The sequence below is a fragment of the Ovis aries genome, chromosome 23 (genome assembly GCF_016772045.2).
Source record: "Ovis aries strain OAR_USU_Benz2616 breed Rambouillet chromosome 23, ARS-UI_Ramb_v3.0, whole genome shotgun sequence".
Taxonomy (NCBI): domain Eukaryota; kingdom Metazoa; phylum Chordata; class Mammalia; order Artiodactyla; family Bovidae; genus Ovis; species Ovis aries.
In genome coordinates, this window is record NC_056076.1 from 48,165,848 (window position 1) to 48,187,267 (window position 21,420).

The 21,420-nt window shown below is 48.5% G+C and overlaps 1 protein-coding gene across 1 annotated transcript in view; it reads right to left on the reverse strand.

Annotated features, from left to right (window-relative positions):
- Window positions 1–21,420, reverse strand: part of ZBTB7C (zinc finger and BTB domain containing 7C) — a 382,426-nt gene that overhangs the window by 137,077 nt on the left and 223,929 nt on the right. The window contains exon 3 of the mRNA XM_015103726.4: window positions 21,137–21,195. The gene's annotated coding sequence lies outside the window, so the exon portion shown is untranslated. The remainder of the gene's footprint in view (window positions 1–21,136; window positions 21,196–21,420) is intronic.

The following is a 21,420-nucleotide window of genomic DNA, read 5'->3' on the forward strand; positions in this document are numbered from 1 at the left end:
AACATCACTGATCATCAGGGAACTGAAATAGCCTCTCACACTTGTCAGAATGGCTGTCATCAAAACAACAAGAAGTAACATCCTCATGTTGATAAGAATGTAGAGAGAGGGAACGCTCGTGCACTGTTGGCGGGAACGCAAGTAGGTGCTGCCACTGTGGGAAACTGTATGGAGCGCCATTGAGAAAGGTAAAACCGGAACTACTGTTTGATTTAGCAATTCCACTTCTGGGTATTTATATGAAGAAAATGAGAACACTAATTCAAAAAGATATATGCACCCAGTGTTCACTGCAGCACTATTTACAAAAGCCAAAGTATGAAAGAAACCTGAGTCCATCAAAAAAGATAAATGAATAAAGAAGATGTGGTATAGATATATACCATGGAATATTGTTCAACCATAAAAGGAAAAAAAACATCTTGCCATTTGCAGCAACATCAATGGACCTAGAGGGTATTAGGTGAAAGGGAAATAAGTCAAACAAAGACAAATACCGTATAATTTCACTTACACATGGAATCTAAAAGCAAACAAACCAAACAGAAACAAACTTACAGTTCCAGAAGAAAACAGGTGGTTTCTAGAGGGGAGCAGGGTGGAGGAGATGAGTGAAACAGGTGAGGAAAATGTAGAGGCATAAACTTCCAGTTATAAAATGTGTAAGTCACAGGGATATAATGTAGTGCATAGGGAATACTGTCAATGAGACTGTAACAACTTTGTATGGTGACAGATGGTAAGACTTTTGTGATCATTTCATAGTATATAAAAATATCGAATCACTGGGTTGTATACCTGAAATTAATATAATATTATAGGTCAATTATACTTCAATTTGAAAAAAAGAAGAAAGAAGACAAATACCCTAACAGCTCCCTTGCAGAGCTCTGTGCAGATAACATCAGAGCTCGCTGGAGGAAACAGAGTCAAGGATGAAGAAGTGTTCACATGCTTGTTTCACTTCATGCTCCCACTGCAGCTTGGGGAGGCAGGTGAGCAAGTCAAGCTCTTTGCGAGCACACCCAGGGCCCTGAGTGTGGGACGTTGCTACCACAGCCCTGCGAGGCAGACAAGGCAGGGGCGGTGCTGACCACTCTGGAGATGAGGATCGGTGGCCCTCGGTGGAGCTGGAGCCTGTTTCTGACTCCCAGTGGATGGCTCAGCCTCCTTCTAGCACTCAGGGCCGCTCAGAGGTGAAAGGCAGGACCTCAGTGGGCAAGGTGACAAGGAGCTCCTTGTCACTTCCACGTTCAGTCAGAGGCAGCAAGGGTGGGAGAGTGGGATACAAGCCCTTTGAAAAATCTCCTCGCGGTCCCGAGATTCTGGGATTCTAACTGGCTCCCAGACTGAAAAGATGCTCAGCATCACTAATCATCAGGGAAATGCAAATCAAAACCACAGTGCAAAAGGAAAAAAAAAATACATAAAGAGATTAATAAATCCACCTGGACTGGAAGTTTAAAAAAAAAACAAACCACAGTGCAAAGGCTCTGACTTTATCTTTTCTGCATTTGCTTATTGCATTTCACTTGGTTGCTTCTTTTCTGAAGAGTTCAGAGGGTGCCTGGTTGGTGCTTTAAAAGCACCTGGTGATGGTTCTGCTGAAGTGGCCCTGGAATCTACCGTCTATGCTGCAACAGACCCTCTCGGGCTCAGGCATCGCGGTCACTGACCCTGGGCATCCTCTGAAAACCAAGCAAGGCGGAGCCTCAGCGGGGCTGTCCTCACTGAACGGGAGGAAGCTCTTCACGCTGTGTCCCTGCTGCCCAGCCCCGTCCACGGACAGCCCGTTCCACCATCAGCAGGAGGATCCGGTCTCGGCTCAGCCCTGGCCCTCCCACCCCCTGCTGCCGGCCCTGCTGAACCCCATCCCACCCTTCCACCAGAGCTGTGAGCGCAGCTCCCCACACAATGGCCATCCGGAGGTAGTGCTGCGTCCGGTCCCTCCTTGGCCGGAGGCAAAGTCCAGACCCTTCCTCCACCCTCCCAGGCCTCCCACCCACGCCTGAATCTCTACTTTGAAAACTTCCCATGGACCAGTGATCTCTAGGCCACGGCGGCACACCACCCTTGCGTCCCCTCCCAGCCCAGGCCGCCCCTCCCACGGGCCCCAGCCTACCCATTTCCTCTGCCCTTTTCACCCTTTGGCGCCAAGACCAGCTATTCTGAGCCTCTGGCCCGGCTCCTTCCCCTGCCAGCTGCTCCCTTACCAGGGCCTTCATTTCTTGCCTCTTCTTTTCGGAGTGGACCCTTACTTAGTTCTGCCAACAAAGAGCATGTGTTCCTATGATACAGGAACACCAAAGGCAGCAAGATTCAGCGCAGATCTGAATGCTTGGGTTGTGCATGCATGCTGAGTCACTTCAGTTGTATCCAACTCTTTGAGACTCCATGGACTGTAGCATGCCAGACTCCTCTGTCCATGGGAGTCTCCAGGCAAGAATACTGGAGTGTGTTGCCCTGTCTTCCTCCAGGGCATCCTCCCAACCCAGAGACTGAACACATGTCTCCTATGTTTCTTGCATTACCAGGCAGATTCTTTACCACTAGTGCCACCTGGGAAGCCCCAAGTGCTTGGGTTACCTGTCTGGAAATGTTAAATGCAGGCCACTGCATTGCCGGGTATGTGTGTGCATGTGTGTGTGTGTGTGTGTGTGTGTATACACACACCAATGGACTCTCAGTCCTTCCAAGAAGCTTTTCAAAACAATCTTTCTCCCCACCTTGCCAGAAACAATGAATTAGTAAGGATGAGCCCCAACAGGATTAATAGTCTCTTTCTGGTTACCCAAGCTTCTTGCTTCTTTTATGACACAGCAATCACTGGATTTCAAGGTTTCTTGGAGAAGATGCTAGAACAATTACTGCAGATCTTATAAAATTACACTGAATGGTATGTTTGAAAAGATAATTTTCTGTGTTCGGCTCTGTGAAAAGTTTCCCACAAAAGCAGCAACAGTCAAATAAAGGTCCCCACCCACATAAAACAGTTTTGGTAGATTTTCAGATCCCTTTCAGAGTATAGGGAAGAGATGGGGGAGAAGGACAGGGCCACAGAAAGGGAAAACAAGCCCCTATGTCTTGATTTGGCTTCGGTGACCAGGAAAACACACTCCTGGGGTTGTCCCGGTCAATATTTTATTCACTGAGCTTATAAGCCAGACCTCAGTCTGTGGGAAACAGGCAGAGCCTGGCACAGGAGCTGGGTGCTGGGTCAGGTGTCCAAGATAATGGCTGAGTAGGTCCAGGGCCTCCTGGTCAAAGGCCTCCTACAAAGAAGCCCTCGGAAAATGTTTACTTTCTGGATTTCTGCACCAAAGCTTTCTGATCCTGAAAAGTAAAAGTGAAAGTCACTCAGTTGTGTCCGACTCTTTGCAACCCCATGAACTATACAGTCCATGGAATTCTCTAGGCAAGAATAATGGAGTGGGTCGTCGTTCCCTTCTACAGGGGATCTTTGCAACCCAGGGATCAAACCCAGATCTCCCGTGTTGCAGGCGGATTCTTTACCAGCTGAGCCACAAGGGAGGCCCTCTGATCCTGAAGCTCCAGCCAATTTGTTTTTGACAAACACATGGTCAGTGTGCAGATTTTCCTAAACATGACACAAACCATAATGGGGAAAAACATGATAGATGAGATTAAAGGTTGAACTTTTCTACGATAAAGATACCACGTACAAGTTAAAAGTCAATAATCTAAGTGAAAAGCACTTGCATTATTATGTATCACAGACACGGCGTGAACCGAAAATATACAAAGAATTCCTCTGAACCAATAAGGAAAACCATGAAGTATAAATGTTCACTAAAATTATTTACACGGTCCGATCTCACTGATGATTTTTTAAATATAAAAACCAGCTGGTAGGTGCTTATGAAGAAAAGAGGGGCAGATATTTTAGAGGAAGGGCACTGGATTGAGAGAGAAGACCTGAGGTTCAGTCATCTGTCCTGTGAGACCTTGGACAAATCATTTCTCCATCTAGGAAAGTTTTCTAGCTGATATTTTAGTAGAAGTTGCATAAGGAACGGGGTCTTGTGTCTTTGGCATCAGGCATAAAAATAGCTTCTTAGACCTTCCTCTTTCTCCAAGCTGTTCCATTATATTTATCATAGTATTTATCGCACCCTTCTTCACCACCCTCTCCACTGTAGAAGATTTGAAACAAAGGTGTCAGTGGGTCTGCTTCCCAGCTGTGGAATTTGAGAGGACGGAAGGAAAGTGGCTGAGCTAAGACCCCCTTAGCAGCCCTTGGTGTGTGTGACAGCTGCTATGGGGCTCTTGCCCTGTCTCCATGGGGGCCCATCTGTGCCACAGAGTCTGCTGGCCAGACAGCTGCGTGAGGGCTGGGAGCGGGAGGCAAGCAAGGGGCAGACGATAGAAAGGGGAAGCGCAAAGGAAGAGTGAGGAGTTGCCGGCCAGGCGGCTTTGGGTTTGAATCTCAATTGCTCCACCTCCTGCCTGTGGACTGCCGATGGCACCAATCTGTTTCTTGGAGTCTCAGGTTCCTCTTTCACAAAATGAGCGCAATGTTTTCGCCTCCCAGGCTCCTTTCCTGGCCATTACCTGTACCACTCACCAGTGAGGCTGAAGAGAACTCCTTTGGCTCTCCCAAACCAGACTGGACGATTCCGTGGGCTGGAGTGGTGTCTCTGGAGAGGGCAGGGACCCCAGAGTTCTGAGAAAGCTGGACTAGTGCCGGGGCCCTGTCACGGTCCCTTTTGAAGTTCCAGCAGCTGGCATTTTGCCTTGCATGTGGAGGGCACAAGATAACATGTGCAGAACAAATGAATAAAATTTATGGATGAGGAAGCCAAGGGCCAAAAAGGTGAGGCGATATCCTCAGGGCTATACAACCCATTAATTACCCAGAGAGGGTCAAGGAGCCTTTCTTTCTTTCTTATCACGGGAAAAACGGAGGAGAGAGCATATAGCCAATTATAGTGGCCCCTGAAGTCTCATGTTCCCCAGGAAAGTCTCATTTTATACCTGTTTCCTCTAACAATTATAATAATGCCCACTTTCACTTTCAAATTGTCTGTTCTCCCAGTTATGAGGGAGACTGGAGGGAAGGACTCTGTGTTTCCCTGGCTCCGTCTACTCCCCCATCCCTCTTTTCTCTTAACTTGTCAGATATGCAATTAAAATGTCATTCCATTCTCGATTCAATGAAAGCCCCATTTAAACTCTGCTCATCCCAAAGGCAACCTTCCCCCAGAAAAACCCATGAAAGTGGAGGTCAGCCATCAAGGTGCTGTCTCTGCCCGCACATGGAGTGGTGGGCTTCCTCAGTGCCTAGCTGCCTCCCCTGTACCCTCAGCAAGGAGGGGAACAAGGCACTGCCTTACCAGGCGGATGCCAGAACAGCCCCCCTCCACCCTGACTGCCTGCGATGTAGTCTTCCTATTGCACAGGGGCACCGGGGCCCATCAATGGAGAGAGAGCCTTACTGCACATAGGTGGGCCTGGCAGCCTCTCTAGAGAGGGACAGGCAGCCTGGGATGAGAGCTGGGGCCTTGTGGTCTATCTACATGAGAAATGTGGGGCTGAGGGGAGGCAGAGAGGCTCAGTAGGAAAGAGAAATATTCTCCTGCTAGGAGAGCACACCAAACCAGCAGGCAGCCTCAGAGATGAGCATTTTCAGATGCGCTCAGGTTCCTGTGGTTTGGCTATTGGTTTGAGGAAGGGGGGTGTTCTTCCTGCTGATCCTCAGATGTTCGGAGATGGCCACCTCAGTGCAGTAAGTAAGGGCAAATGTCTACGGGATCCTTGCAGGCCTGACTCCACGGGTGCCTCCCCCAGAGCCTTTCCTGGGCTCACCCCAGCCCTCTGTGCCCAGCCTCTCTGCACAGATGGGTGACTGGAGACTTGCGTGCCCGTGGCTGCAGAGGCCCATTGTGGTTGATCCCAAAGCATCTCTTTTGGGAGATGGGTGTGGTACTTTCCCTCTGGAAGATCGCCCGCCTCCCATCAGGGTGGGTACTCTTCACTTCCTAATCCCTCAGGGAATGCGCAATGGGCTCGGCACACAGCCCGTGCTCAACTGGGAGTGGAGTCTTAGTACCTGGGGTTGGCGGCCCGACCTTCCTGGGCTTAGGTCCTGAAGCTCCTGTGGCAGCAGTTGAAGACAGCCTGGGGTCTCACTTGCTCTCCCTCAGCCCTGCCTGTACCTGCAGCCCTCTGCCTACAGAGCTCCCAGGCCTGGAGCAGGACAAAGCCATTCTCCGGGGCTCCTACCCCAGGCTGGCTGACTCCTGGTTTCCCCAAAGGAGGAACCCAGGCCTGCTTTGGCCATCTCTCCCCATCCTGAAGAGCGCTGGGTGTGACAGGGCACCAGCTCTGTGAGGTCAGGAACTCAGATCTCTTGTTTCTTTTTGAATTCCCCTCTCCCTCTCAGCCCTCCCTTCCTGGGTTTCCCTGGTGGCTCAGCTGGTAAAGAATCCGCCTGCAATGCAGGAGACCTGGGTTCGATCCCTGGGTTGGGAAGATCCCCTGGAGAAGGGAAAGGCTACTCACTCCAGTATTCTGGCCTGGAAAACTCCATGGACTCACAAAGAGTTGGACATGACTGAGCGATGTTTGTTCATGTTCTCCCTCTCAGCCGTCACTTCCTCGCTAGGCCAGGCCCTCTTCTTTGTCAGAAATACCCTAGAAATCATCCATCTGATAGCTGATCTCAGCAGTTGTTTGGTTGGAAAGGCCTAGGAAAAAACCACTGTCCCCACAGTGGGAGTGCTTACTGGCCCACCAGCCCCAGCACAGGCCGGCCAGAGTGCACTCTCAACTTCTTGCACAAGTGCACTCAAGTCTTTGCTGTCGCCCTCTGGCTGCCCTGCAGCGTGGCACACAGTAGACGCACAGTAAGCATCTATGAGTGAGGGGATGTGTGCCTACTGGGACCAGGTTCTGTGCTGGGCACTCTGCCCACGCGGTCAGTGGGCACATGTGATTGTCCATTGAACGGATGGGAAAGTAGAAGCTCAGACAGTTAAGTGGTTTTCCCAAAGCCATTCAGCAAACGTCCAGCCATATTTCAAGGTTAATTCCTCCTGTCTTTAAAGACTGTAGTCTTTTTTCTTGCATATCTGAGGTTCGATCAACACTGACGCTCTATGCTTAGCACTAGGAGGGATTCAAAGCTGATTGAGAAATAGCCCTAGCTCTTAGGCAGTTTGTACTGAAAGGGCCAGACCGTCCCTTCACGACCACCTCCAATAAAAGACAGACATGCCAAATCCTGCCCAAGACGTTGAAAACTCCATGCGCAGGCTGTGGGCAGAGGGGCAATGTGCGTTCTGACCAGAGTGGAGAAAGGCACCTGGGACGAGGTGGCACTGGGTTGGGCCATTAAGGACAGATGGGCCTCGGGCCAGGGCCAGGGACAGAGGCTAAAGAATTCAAGATGGACTTGAGGCAGCCCCCTGGTGGGAAGATGAGACTGAGGTGGGCGCTTCGCTTAAGCACCACGAGGCAGGTCAGAGGGTGGCCAATTTCCACAAGCCTGGTGGAGCAGGAGGAAGGGCTGGCGGGCCTCCGCTCTGGGAGGGTTTAGATCTCTCAGGAGAGCTTGAGCACTGACAGGGCTGGAGGGGAGAGCCCTGCTGCTGCAGAATTGGGAGTGGGGCCGGCATCCGCCTGCCCTCCCTCTTCAAATGTGGTCTGGGAGATTCAGCCAACCTCCTGGCCTCAATCAGTGGGAGCCCCGGGGAGAGCAGATAAGCGAGCTCTGAAGGACGAGTTCCAGCCATGGGGCTGCAGACTTATTATTTTTCCCACACACTTGATTGACAGGACACACGGGGCCGAGGGAACAGGCTTCTTTGGGCCTCTGCTGACGGGAAGAGGAGGGGAGTAGTGACAGGCCTGGGGTCCTTCAGCCAGCCCTCCCCCCAGGGCTGGGGCCTGGAGGTGGGGAGGGCAGCGGAGCTGCCTGCTGTCCCCCAGCCCTGTCTTCCGTCTCCTAGCTTTTCCTCCCTTCCGGTCAGCACGGTTCAGGGAGGAAACACTTGGCAAGTCTCTTGGGAGAGCCTCTGGCACACAGCTCCTGCGCTTTCCAGGGCTGGGGGAGGGTGGGCTGAGGGCAGAGGGGGAGTGAGCATCCGTGTCTGTCTTGAGGGGATCTGTGGGAATACATTCACCCACTGTGGGCCATTAATACACTGTGAGACCCTTGCTGGGCCTCACTTTCCATTTCTGTAAAACAGATCCCTTGAAGATGCCTAGAATAATCCCATCTCCCTCTTCCAGAGGTAGGCGAACAGTTAATTTCCTTTCAGGTTTGTTTGTTGTAATTTCCTACCTCCACGTTGAGATTTGAACAGTCCCATGGTGTCAAGGGCATTAGACTCGAAACCTGATAAAGAAAATCAGTAGATGCCCTCCAAACACAGGAAACTCATATTTACTGAGTTTCCACTCCATGCCAGGCCCGTGCCAACAGCAAGTGTTTACTTTGATTGTCTTATACAATCTTCACATCAGCTCTGGGATGAGATGATTTTTAGCCCCATTTCCCCCAATTTGGCAGAATTTCTTGAATTTCTTAAAGTCCTGCAGTGGCTTTCCAACACCAGAATGAAATCCAGACTTCTCCCATACCACCTTCCCAGCACCATGCCACTTTCTGATTTGGCTAGAACACTTTCCTGGTAGCTCAGCTGATAAAGAATCTGCCAGCAATGCAGGAGATTCTGAGTTCAATTCCTGGGTCAGGAAGATCCCTTGGAGAAAGGCTAGGCAATTCACTCCAGTGTTCTTGGGCTTCCCTGGTGGCTCAAATGGTGAAGAATTCACGTGCAATGTAGGAAATCTGGGTTCGATCTCTGGGTTGCAAAGAACCCCTGGAGGAGGGCATGGCAACCCACTCTAGTATTCTTGCCTGTAGAATCCTCATGGACAGAGGTGCCTGGTGGGCTACAGTCCATGGGGTCACAAAGAGTCAGACACGACTGAGCAACTAAGCACAGCACAGCATAGCTGATGGACAGAAGGCTGAGCACCGAAGAACTGATGCTTTAGAACTGTGGTGCTGGAGGACTCTAGAGAGTCCTTTGGACAGCAAGGAGATCAAATCAGTCAATCCTAAAGGAAATCAACCCTGAACATTCATTGGAAAGACTGATGCTAAAGCTGAAGCTCTAACACTTTGGCCACCCAATGTAAAGAGTCAATTTATTGGAAAAGACCGTGATGCTGGGAAAGATTGAGGACAGGAGGAAAAAGGGGCACAGAGGATGAGATGGTTGGATAGCATCATCAACTCAATGGACATGAGTCTGAACAAACTCTGGGAGAACGTGAAAGACAGGGAAGCCTGGCATGCTGCAGTTCATGGGGTCCCAAAGAGTTGAATGCAACTGAACAACAGCAACAGCTGATAGACAGAGCATGGTTCTCCTACTGGCTCAGCCAAGGCTGGCAGTACTTCCCTGGCCCCATGCATTTATTTCTACTTTTACTCAGGCCCAGTTCATGTCTTGTTCCTCCCTTAAAGAAGGGCAAGGACCAGGGGAGGCAGGTGAGATGCTCAGGGAACAAAATTTAAGGAGACCCTCACTTCCAGGTGCCAGCCCTGCACTTGCACAACTCTGAGAATGAGACCTCCTTAAACTTGCCAAATGTGTTTGCCTCATCCTGTTCCCAGCCTTGTCCCAGTGTCTCTGTGTCCAGCCCAAAGGATACTTGTCAGTCCTCTGAAATTCCCATAGCCCTCTTTTGTGTGTCTTGACACTGGAGCGTGTCATGGGGGCCAGACATGATTCCTTGCATGAGTGCAAGGCAGGGATCACTCTTCCTCTGCCCTCATCCTGAAACCAATAAGGTGCAAGGCTTTCAAACCTCCAACCTTCAAGCTACTCCCCCCTCTGCATTCTTCTTCCCTCTGCCCCATCTGCTTACAAACTCCAATTCATCTTAGAATCTATATAAAAATGATGGTTTATCTTTGCATGTAAATATTATATAGCCATCAAAAATGATATTTCCACATGGATGTAGGAAAATGCTTTCCAACTATGACTGAAAATCCAGAGGCTGTAAGAGGTTGATGAATTTTACTATATAAAAAATTTTTAATTATATGGCAAACACCATAAGTAAAATCAAATATAAATGGGGAGAAAATATTTGCTACATATATCATAGATAAGATTTAATATCACTATTAGGTTTTTTAAAAAGCTGTTATGAATTGAGGCACAAAGGACCAAAATCCCAGTAGAAAAGTGGGCAATAGGAAAATGGGCAAAAGAACATACTACTTACAAAAGGAATAGAAATAATGTCCTTAAATATATAAATATTCAGCTTCACACATAAAAAGATAAATGCAGATTAAAACTACACTAAGATACCATTCATACTCATGACACTGGCAAAAGTTTCAAAACTTGACAGTACCTTCTTTAGCAAGGTTATGAGGAAACAGGTAGGAATGCAAATTGGCACAACCCCATGAAAGGGTACCTGGAAATATCTTACAAAACTCCATACACATTTACTCTTCAATTATTCATTCTAATAAATTTACCCTGAAGATACACTTCCAACACACACACACAAGCTTTGCAGCATTATTTATAACCATTTTATGGTCATACATAGGACAGTGGTTGGATAAACTATAGCATGCACACGGAGTACTATGCAGCTATAAAAAGAATGAGGAAGACCTCTATGAATGGTATGTAGTGTTTTCCAGGAGACTGAATACATAAAGCAAAGTGTTTAAAAAGCATATATGACATAGTATTTTTTTGTGTAAAAAAGAAGGGAAAATTTCAAAACACATAAAAAGTGCTTATTTTCATAGAAGGCAATAGAAGTATAAATATCAAACAACTAAGCTGACTTCCTACCAGGGGGAGATGGGGTAGAAGGAACACAGGAGAAAGTGTTTTTCTAGTATACCTTTTTGTGTAGTTCTGACTTTAAAAAGTATGTTAGTATTCAACCTATTTTTTTTAAATTAAATCAATAAGAATGGGAAGGGAAAATCCTTAAAACTGAAAGAAAACTGAAAAAAATAAATAAAATCTAACAGCAGAGAAGGGTTGGAGTAAGGGAACTAAATTTGTTGACTGTAGCAGTGTAGGTGAAACAATTCTGATGCTATTTTACACTTAACACAGAATTAAGTGACTGAGTGAATGTGTTGATGGTTTGGGGAACCTGAGTTTTCACTATGGAAGAAAAACATATAAATATGGAATGGGGTAAGACAAAAAGCAACCCTGTGGAAGTAGATTGGATTTGGAAGTACTGGTGTGGGCTCATAATGTCTCACATGTGAATATGTAAATGTATATGCATGTCTATGTGCACATGTGTATACATGTATTATGAAAGTTATGTTTATGTGTTTATGCATATTTATATTTTCTAGTTCTATCCCTTAAAAGGGCCAAGAAGCAAAGACATCAGTAGCCGTGAGCACACTCAGAGCCCAGATCTTGGTCTCTAATACCATTCTCCACTAAAAGGAAGCAAGGCTTCTTAGAGAAATGATTGATTGCAGGGCTAGGACCAGGCAGGTACAAGATGAGCCTGGAACCTCTTGTTATGCCAGAGAGCAAGAAAGTGTTCCATAACAGGACTGGTGACATATAAAAATATTATGGGAGTCAACTTACAGGGGCTCCTCTACTGGTCAACTCTGGGGCAGCAGCTTAATCCCCAAAATAACTGAGTACAGTGAAAAATAATATTGATAAAGTCTTGGAAAAACAGAACTTCACCAGACAGACAAATAAATACATTTTATTGCTTACAATAGTAAATGTATACTGTTTGCAGCACAAATAAATCTACTGTTACAGTAGAAAGCCAAGGGCCAACTGGTAAACATGGAATTAACGTTGAAGCTGGAAAAGCATTGATTTGCAGCAACTGTCGTGTTAACCATGGGATCGGGCATGAGTCATCAATGGATACTACATCCATGAAGAGTAGGGACTTGCATCATTGCAGTCTTCCTATAGACTGCATGCTAGTTTTAAGGGAGAAAAAAACAATGACCCTCATATAGTGGAGAAATTGGCAATACCTTGACTGGCAGTTCAAAATTAACATCACCAGTGGGGACCAGTGAGTGATTCCTGGTGTGATTGCCTGAGAAGAGCCCAAGGTAGTGCAAGCAGGCATCTCTTAAGAATGTATAACCTGAGTCTAACGACAAGGAGACATCAGACAAACCCAAAATGAGGAACATTTAATGGAAAGTAAGGGAGCATTGGTATTCTTTACACATCTCAAAGTCCTAATAGACAAAGAGAGGCTGCACAAATGTTCCAGGTTAAAGGAGGCCAAAGAGACATAACAAAGCAACATCCAACCCTAGACAGGATCCTCAGTGGACAAGGACGTGCCGTAAAGAGCATCATGAGCTTAACTGATAAAATCAGAACACAACAGGTAGACTAGTAATTAGACAAAAGTATGCATTCATGTTACATGCACGGATCAGCCATGCTATGATTATGCTAGAGAAAACGCCTATCCTTAGAAAACACATCCTGAAGTATTTAGGGGTAACACCCTCAAGTGGTTCAGACCAAATGTGTGTGTGTGTGTGAGAGAGAGAGAGATACAAGTGACACAGTGAGAGAGCAAAGATTATAAAGGGAACGGGGTAAGATTGTAAGAATCGGTGGGTCTAGAATACAAAGATGTAAGGGTCTTCTTTTTATTTTTTGCAGTTTCTCTTTAACTTGAAATTATTTCCTAATAGAACAATTTTAATTGGAAGTTCCAACACTTGAATGATGTTCCCTTCTCTGCAGGTGCAGACCCTCCTCTGCCAGAAGACCCCGGGCAGGCAGCCAGACCAGGGGGCAGCTCAGAAATCAAGCATCTGGGTTCAGTGTGGCCTTGAGCAAGAGCCTCACATCTCCGTCTGTGCTCCCACCTCACGGGCTGCTGGACAAGTGAAACACTGTGCAGGCCCGGCTTCGCTCTCAGATTAAGCTGGCCGGCTGTGGGAAGGGCAGGATCACCCTGAGCTCTGTGGGGAGCAGAGCTGAGAGCTGCCTGTGGCTCCGACAGCCATGGTGGGGGCAGTGGAGCCTCTCGCAGGACTGTGACCCCAGACAGGCACTGTCCCAGGCTAGGCTTTGGCGGGCTGAGCCTCTGTGCCCTTTGCTCTGGCCCTGACCCCCACTTTTCTTCAGCTAGCGTCTCCTTCAGGGCCCACTCCTGGCGGCTCTCTTGCCAGAGCTCCTTCCAGTGAGGCATCAGACGGGGCATTCCAGTGTGCATTCAGCATGGCCCCAGCGCCCCTCTCCAGTGGAACCGCGGCGACAATACGTTTGGTGAAAAGAATGGTGGTCCCTGGAGAAGAGGCTGGGGACTTCCCTGGAGGCCCTGAAATCGACTCCAAGACTCTAGACCCTGACAAGGGTGCTGGGCCACCCCCCTGCCCCCAGGATGTCATGAGGGCAGAGGCACTATGCTGCTCTCCCTAGTTGCCCCTCTGGGCTCACTCTGCCCCTGGCGCTTGGCTCTGCCCAGAGGCTGTGCCCCTACAGCCTGCAGCCAATGGAGGCCCCAGAAGAGCCTGCAGGGAGGGAGAGAGGGAGGTTGGGTGTTTAATGCCTTGTCTCTCTGTCTTCAGGGACCCCTCGGGTCACGGCCTGGGAGGTGGTCCCCTCCACAGCACCCTGACTGCCTTTGCTTTCAGCACCCTTGCGCCCCCGGCCCCTTCAATCGCAGTGTCAAAAGCCCCGGGGCACCGCACTGGGGCCTGGGGGTCCCCGACATCCTGCACAGGCCTTCAGACTCAACTCCCTTCAAATCGCTCACTTTGAGACCTCCTCCTGCTTCCCGCCAGCCCCTGCCTCCAGCAGACACCTGTGGAGGGAGGCCAGGCACCCCCCCTGCCGCCGCCCCACCGGGAGACTGTCGTACATGTCTGCCCTCCAGGCCCATGCACCCGGCTCAGTGAGGGGACCCACCGCGAAGGCATTCATGCCGCAGAACAAAAAGCAAGGGCTGCCGCCCGAGCCCTCTTCTGAGGCTCAGGGCCTCCTGTTCCAACTCTATTTCATCTTTTCATAAGTTACTGTTAACTGAGGCGCATGACAAGAAGGGAATTAAAAGAGAGAAAAGTTGGTGGAGGAATGCTTTTTCTTTCTGGTTAAATCTTTTGTTATCCATTCTTTCGGAGCCTGATTCAACCAGGGGAACGTGTGGCAGAACCCGTTCTTCAAAATTAGTTCCAAGAGACAGGCGAGCTCTTTATTATTCATTCTATTAAAATCAAAATATTAGCTAATGCCTCTCACGCCATCAGAGTGGGCCTGGTGACTCCTCTGATGCATTGTCCTGCTTGAAAGTGAGGAAGGCCTTTCATGCCAAGGCCTCTGTCAAGTCCCTCTGGTCCCCTGCTCATACCAATGACAAACGCTGACATGCTGGGTCTGAGACACTTGCGGGCCCAGGACGAAGGTCCAGGGCCAGACAGACGGGCAAGGCTGCCTTTTCCTCAGCCCCATCCAGCACTAGAGGGCCCCCCCCCCCCCGCCCCCGCCTCCACCCTGATCCTCCCCTCTATGCCTCCTTGGAGCCCAGGGTGGCCTCAGCAAAGCAGGAAGGCCCCTCCTGGTTGCAGGGGTGTGGTTTCCCAGATCCAGAACGGGAACTGATTTCTGTACGGGAGGGAGGAAAGTGATGATTCAGGGACCCCGAGGCTCAGAGCTCAGAACCGCTTTGCAAGCTTCCTTGGATTCCCCACTGTAACCTTCATCTCTGGAAGAAGGACCACAATGCCAAGGAATTCCTTTAATCTCTCAGGAACACACAAGTCTGGATTTCAGCACTCCAAGCCCTAGAGTCACTGAGGTTGATACCTCTGGTGGTGGTGGTGGTGGCGGTGGTGGTGGTGGTGTTTTCATTCGGTCCCTGAGGAAGACAATGAGGTTCTTAGCTCAGTGGAGGCTCATTATCCTTGAGAACCATGGGTGGAACCAGAGCCCTCAGCTGATAAGAGTTGGCTCAGCAGGGTCTGTGCCTGTTGACCTGGGTTGCAACACGGATGAGTATAGTCTCCTTGGGGGTCCTCCCAGCTGACTGGGGAGTGAGGGAGGCTACACAGACCCAGTGAGGGGCTGCTAAGGGACAGAGAAAGCAGAGATTCCTGAAGGCTGAGTGAACCAAAGAAGGCTTCCTGGAGGAGCTGGGCTTTGACAGGTGGTTAAGGACTGGAAAGGAGAGAGGAGAGGAAAGTACAAGAACTGTGAGTGCAAAGCTCATAGGTGGGGGTGGGAGTGAGATGAGGTGGGAAATGATCAGAGATAAGGCTGGAAGGATCTTGACTGCAAGCAAACATATGAATTCTTTCTTTCTTCCTTTTGTTTCCTTGAGCCATCCTAAATTCACTATTAATCTCCCAAGACCTATCTTGTTGATAAATGTTGATTTCCCTTGCACACCTGTTCATATTTCTGATGGAAATGTATTATAAAATCACTCCATTCAGCTGGTGATTACCATGGTAATCAGGAACGCTCACCGGCAGGCCAGCACTCCTCTTGAAAATAAGATTCTGAAGATACAGGCTTTCATTTCACTTACGATGTGCCTGAGGGGAGAGGAAGTGAAGCAGGAGTGGGGTGGGGGATGGTCCTCTCCTCTGGGGAAGTCTTGGCAGACAGCACAGCCCCCAGGGCCTGGGAGGGCACTGCAGGAAGATGGGGGGAATGGACCAGACTGGGAACAAGTCAATGGGGAAGGTCTCTCACACGCTGGTGCTCTACTGTGCGCTTGCAGCTGGGGACAGCTTGGCTGGATCCCAAGCCAAAAGAGGATGTGAGCTACCGGGTGCCCAAGATCAGGAACGGTGGCTAGAAGTCCATTGTGTCCCACTTCTGCACAAGAACCACCTCTATGCCTCCTGGGATATCACAAAGATGTCGTCATCAGCACTATTCTTATTATTGCTCCCTATCACAAGATTCTAGTTGTTTAAGGTTTGGTAAAGAAGAAAAGTTATGACCAACCTAGATAGCATATTCAAAAGCAGAGACATTACTTTGCCGACTAAGGTCCGTCTAGTCAAGGCTATGGTTTTTCCTGTGGTCATGTATGGATGTGAGAGTTGGACTGTGAAGAAGGCTGAGTGCCGAAGAATTGATGCTTTTGAACTGTGGTGTTGGAGAAGACTCTTGAGAGTCCCTTGGACTGCAAGGAGATCCAACCAGTCCATTCTGAAGGAGATCAACCTTGGGATTTCTTTGGAAGGAATAATGCTAAAGCTGAAACTCCAGTACTTTGGCCACCTCATGAGAAGAGTTGACTCATTGGAAAAAACTCTGATGCTGGGAGGGATTGGGGGCAGGAGGAGAAGGGGACAACCGAGGATGAGATGGCTGGATGGCATCACGGACTCGATGGACGTGAGTCTGAGTGAACTCCAGGAGATGGTGATGGACAGGGAGGCCTGGCGTGCTGCGATTCATGGGGTCGCAAAGAGTCGGACACGACTGAGTGACTGAACTGAACTGAACTGGAAAGCCTCACAGGTTTGAACTGTATTATTTAGTCTGATTTTAAGGTTTCAAGAGCTCCAACCAGACTGCTTGGCTTTAAGTCCCTGTTCCATCACTGACTGACTGTGTGGCCCTGGGCAAGTTATTGAACCTCTCTGCTTCTCCTCACCTGTAAAAGGCAGTCTCTAATGTGTAAGAGTGCTGGGAGGGTTAAGTGAGTTAACACATGAAAAATGTTGGAATACACCTGTCACAGAATAAGCCCTCAAAAATGCCTGGGAGACAGCAGAGCTGCACCTCTTGGTGAACGGGGAACAGGGACACCAAGAACAGGTCGCGCCCTGGGCTTTGCACACACATCGCCTTGACACCTACATGTAGCCCTGCTGGAACGGTAGGCAGCCCAGATCCCCAAAGCCCCAGCTGCATGGTGACAAGTGATGGTCTGGGCTGGAACCCAGATGCCCTGCCTCCTTTTCCACACCTCTTCCATTTTTCTTCCTAAAGATGTTGGTTTGCTGACCTCTGCTTGCTCACCCCAAACTAAGATCCAGTCACCTCGTTACTCTGACTGCAGTCCTGGGACTCTCAGGTCAGTGAACACAGCGTTCTAGAACAGTCATATCCCCAAAGTTGACATCCTAAATAATCTGCAGCTTTCAGTCACTCCTACCATTGCCCATATGCGTTAGTGGAAGTGAAAGTGTTAGTCGCTCAGTCATGTGGGACTCTTCGCGACCCCCGTGGACTGTAGCCTGCCAAGCCCGCCAGGCTTCTCCATCCATGGGATTTTCCAGGCAAGAATACTGGGGTGGATTGCCATTTCCTTCTCCAGGGGGTCTTCCCCACCCAGGGATCTAACCTGAGTCTCCTGCATTGCAGGCAGACTCTTTACCATCTGAGCTACCAGGGAAGCTATATGCGTTAGATGTTACCTAATGAAACACCACCACCATAATCATAGTAGCAGTTGCATTTATTGCTTTCCCAGTTCTAGGCACCACAGTACCTTCTCTGTTACTATAATAATACCAGACTTTACACCAGACATCATGTAACCCACATCAGTCTGGGAGCTGTGGCCCCTGCCTCACAGAACACCACCCCCCACCCCCAGCAGTTGCTGACAGGCCATTATTCTTGGTCCTGCTAACTCTGTGTAGTGATAAGGAAACTCCACCAATTTGATGCTTTATCTGGTTGCAGGTTGAGGAAAGATATTATTTCAATCAAGATAATGGTTCTATTTCTTGGACGGAAATGAGATTTTTTTTTTTCATTGCTTTGTGGGGGTGTCACCAAAACCTGTCTTGAGGCTTGAACAGGTCAGCTAGAAGTTGGTGGATTTTCTTGTGACCCAAGAGAGTGTAAACACGACAGAGAGCAGGAAAAAGGAAAACATACATGCCAGGCCTATGAGATCACAAAGTAAGTTCCCTGTGGACATTTATAGGCATAAAACCTGTGGAACAAAATTCAGAAGGTAAGTGTGCAGTGTGAGCCCGATAGCCTGCATTTCACACAAGGTAAATGGCCTCTAAGGAAATAAGGATAACGAAGCCACAGAGACCAGACTCAGCTAGGAGAGCAACTTGAAAGTCTTCTAAACCTGCCTGTCACGGAGGATAGACTTCTTCGTGACTTTGCTGACAGATGACCCCGCTGCTCTTTCAACACCTCCTCCAACAGGGAGCTCACCAACAATGGAGCCTACGCCATCACTGACCCACTCCTATGTCGAGGAAACTATGTCCAGATTACACATTAATCGGAAAGTCAATTCATAAAAGGAAACCACAGTGAGAACTCACAAGGTGCTAACACTGCAGTAGACTTTGGAAACAATACACATTTCAGCAAGTCATCAAATGATATGCAAACAACATTAGGTGATAAATGCAGTGATTTGAATGAGTGAATTTCGTGGAAGTTTATATTATTTAAAATATTTGGGAATTTCAAGGGCTGTAACACAGCATCTCAAGCTCTTTATAGGTGATTTGCTTTAATGAGGAAATAATAATTTTCAATTCTTATATCAATTTTTTATATAGTAACTCTAAGGAGTTTGGAAGTGTTTATAAAGGCTTTATGTCTTTTGAACATTTCACTGAGAACTGACTTGATGAACTGCTCTCTCTCCAAATAAAAGATACACCTCAGCTCAACCGATTCTGGAACAGACCCAGTTCTGCTGATTCTTAAGGACCAAGTGGGTGGTGTCTTACTATACTGCAATCGGACTGACCAACACTTTGAAATCTAAACTGCACCACTGTTGGTGTATATAGACTGTCATCGGAAAGTAACCCAAAATCTGGATAATATTGGTTGTCAGCGGAGGAGGAGCCAGGCTGCCTGGGACAGAGGTGTGATGGAGATTTTTCACAGCATACTTTTTGATACTTTTGCATTTAGGGCCATGGAACTGTATTACCTATTAAGAATAAAATTACAGTTTTAAAAAGCACATAGTTATTTCAGTGAAGACAGACTTTGACACCATCGATTTCTATTTTAATATCGATACTCTTAAAATGCAATGAAAATTACTGCCAGGTCAGGTGAAAATTACCTTTGGCTATCTTCACAGCGCTGATGCTCACGGCAGGGTAGTAACTGTGACTGATGCCCTGCTCAACCCCATTTTTTCCCGCTGGGCACCCAATCAAAAAGAGACTTGCTCTGATACACCTTTGCTTAGCTCCTCCTTCCTGACCCTGCTTCTCTCCCTCCCGTACATGCTTTCCCTAAAGCTCTCTTTTGCTACATCACATGTGCCTGAATCCTTGTCTCCGGCTCTGCTTGTAGAGAACCCAACCTAAGTCAGTCAGATGCTGCCTTCCTGTATCTTTCCAGAGGCTGGCCCCTGGTGGCAGATCACACGTGAGCCTTCCTCTTTGAGGGCAGAACCATAACCAATTTCCTGCCCAGTCAAAATCACCAGTCTGATACCATACATTCCATGAAAGGCAGCACAGCAAAACAGTGACCATTCGGAACAGAGTTCCCACAGCTAGACCTGGTGAGACTGCACAGCTCTCTTCTTCCCCAGGATGAATGAGCAGGAGGTAGGAGCAGACCCAGAGGCCTGCTCCATAATCAGACATGCAGCGGTACGCAGTGGAAAGTCAGTATGAACATCGGCTCTACTTGCTGAGCAATCTCGAACGGAATATTGAAGCTCTTCGAGCCTCGATTCCCTCATCTGTAAAATTGCACTGCCTGACAGAACCTTTGTGAGGCTCAGATGAGGCAGTACCGTCAAGTGTGCTGCAAAGTGGCAACGCCACATAAATACTGGTTGTTCTTGACGTTCAGAACAAGCACGTATCCTCTGCTTGCTTGGAACAAATAATTAAATTAACCTTTGTTAAATAAATATACCCCAGCTGCTCCTCACCCTGGGCGTGGTACCTGGATCTCCCTACGTGAGAAGCAACTCCAGGGAAAAACAAGTGGACATGGGGAACATATCCTGGTGACAGTCTACCCGAAGCTTAGGGTGTGACCCCATCACGGTCTCATGAACCTCAGCTGCAGTCGTCTGAAGAAGATGGAATCTCTCTCTCTCTCACTGAGATACAGGAGTATCCCCCATGTGAATTTCTTGTAATCTACCCAGTGTCTGTGTTAATCTTGAATACAACTTCCAACTTGTTGAAAAACCTGTATATTCTTTTCCACGTAATGAGTCATAAACTGGCAGAAAACTAATTTTACTTGCATAGATCAGGGATACTTGCTATCCTGATTCTTTGTGGACCATTCATGAAGGCATGTCAAGCCCTATACCATCTGGTCCTGCCCAGTGTCACCAGCATTTCCTCCCCTCCCCATTAGACCCATGTCTATGACATCCTCCAAGTAGGCCATTGGGTGTTCCCATCCTGGGGCCTCATCATTGTTCCTTTCTCCCTGGAACAGCCTCCCTCCTCTATCAGCCCACCTCAGCTCTCCCTTTTCCCAGGATGCCTTCCCTAACCACTCCCATCACCAGCATTTCTGCCTGTGCCATACGGGCCAGAGCAGGATGCATGCCCTTTCACCAAGTTCTTTCATGGTTTCACGGGCAGATGTCTTCCCACACCGGACTGACCATTCCTCCAAAACAGAGCCTGAACCTGCAGCCTCTCTTGTATTTCTCAGGGCCACCAGATAGTACCAGGCATCTGGTGAATTAACAATACTCCCAGATTGAGTAATGGACAGGGTCATATGATTGCTCTCAGTTTAACACACTGCTAAATGGCCTGTATGAGAGTTTACTGTTCTAAATAAGATCACCCTAGCAGCAAACTTGGAATTGTGCAAACTGTTCATGGCCCCAGGGCAAAAAATTAAAAAAAAAAAAAAAAAGAACACACATCATCCTCATACCAAAGGAGTCCGGCTTTCCTCACACACCAATCGACCCTATCATGAGCCAGTGGGCACCCTCCACTCAGAGGGCAGAGCCAGGGCTCAGACCATGAGTCTTCACAGCCTTCTGTCCCTGGGTCCAGTCCCACCCAGCCAGAGGCACCTTCCAGAAGAACCAAAAGCCCAACTTCATCCAGGTCACGTTCCCTTCCCCAAATGGGGAAACCCACCCACTTCCCAGGAACACTGTCAAACCACAGACCGAAGAAAGCAAAATTCAGACTCACAAGTGACCACGTCTTCTTAAATTTCAGGCCAGCAGTTTCTGTGCAAACCTGCTCATTTCCTGCAAAGAGAAGAAAGGGATGGAGAAGCATATTAGCATCTGCTCTGGGTATCCTTCAGCAGTTTCCTGGCCGACCTCTGGCTTCTGCACCTTCTCTGCGTTCTCACTCCCAGCAGCACTCTCCCCTCCCAGGAACACCGCGTGCTAGCTGGGTGGGCGCCCCTGGCAAGATCCCCCCTCCTCCGGCCGTGGGTTCGGCCCACGTCGCCTCCCTCCCCCTCCCCG